This window comes from Austrofundulus limnaeus, unplaced genomic scaffold, assembly GCF_001266775.1.
Source record: "Austrofundulus limnaeus strain Quisiro unplaced genomic scaffold, Austrofundulus_limnaeus-1.0 Scaffold155, whole genome shotgun sequence".
Taxonomy (NCBI): Eukaryota; Metazoa; Chordata; class Actinopteri; order Cyprinodontiformes; family Rivulidae; genus Austrofundulus; species Austrofundulus limnaeus.
Genome location: NW_013952557.1, coordinates 992,209 through 993,204, shown reverse-complemented (window position 1 = coordinate 993,204; position 996 = coordinate 992,209).

Genomic DNA, 996 nt, shown 5'->3' with positions numbered 1-996 from the left:
CCCTGTGTTAATACCCGGCGCGTTAAAGGAACACTCATCTGTGCCAGTGTGGCTTTCAGCGCGTTACGCAACACTCCACAGCGCCATAACGAGCCTCTGACTAACTAAATGTGCGGAGTTTCATCTCAGAGCACAGTGAAGGGTTAGTTTCTCCCAGATCTCTCTTTGTGAGGAATGTGAAACAAATGTTTATACACGTGAAAACAGGGAAGGGTATCCAGTGTCAAACAAGTTTTCGAAGGGAAAAATGGAAATGAGATAAATCACGACAACATGAATTTGATAATTACGCAATATAGAAAACTGCAAAAGTGATTATGGTGCAACATCCATAAAATGTGCAAAACACAATTTAAACTGTGCAAAAATTGCTTAAAATGAGCAAAAAAAGACTTAAACTGTGCAAAACATGATTTAAATTGTACAAAAGCCTAATTTGTAAAATGCTGTTGTGCAAAACAGAAGCAAAAATTATTTCTATTGTGGAAAATGTTTGTCACATGTCAGCTGGAAGAAATTAGATAAATATTTAAATCAAACTAACTTTTTTCTCCTTTCTGAGTTGTAATAGTTTTCGTTTGCTTCAAGATTCCAATGTGTTCATCGGTTAAAGTTTTAGTTTCTGATTCGAGTTTTACTTTGTTTTTGACTCAAATCTGGATTCGTTCTATCAAGACGTCAGTGTTTTCAGCCATCTTGTTTTGGATCTATCAAGTATTTTATTTCAACCTATTTTTCATTTTTTATGTTAGATTTACATACAAGAATCAGCCTGCCTTGTTTGGTTAATTTAAACAAACGTTTGCATCAACCAATCTTTCATTTCGATCCTCTTTTAATTTTGAAATGTAATTTCTTTGCTTAAATATTCAAGTTGTCTAACTTTAAAGTCTGAAGAAACATACATTTGAAAACAGAACACAAATCTCCTTTATGTGCTGAAATAAAAGAACATTGTATTAAAGTGAAAAATGTTTAAATGTGCTTCTCTTGAAC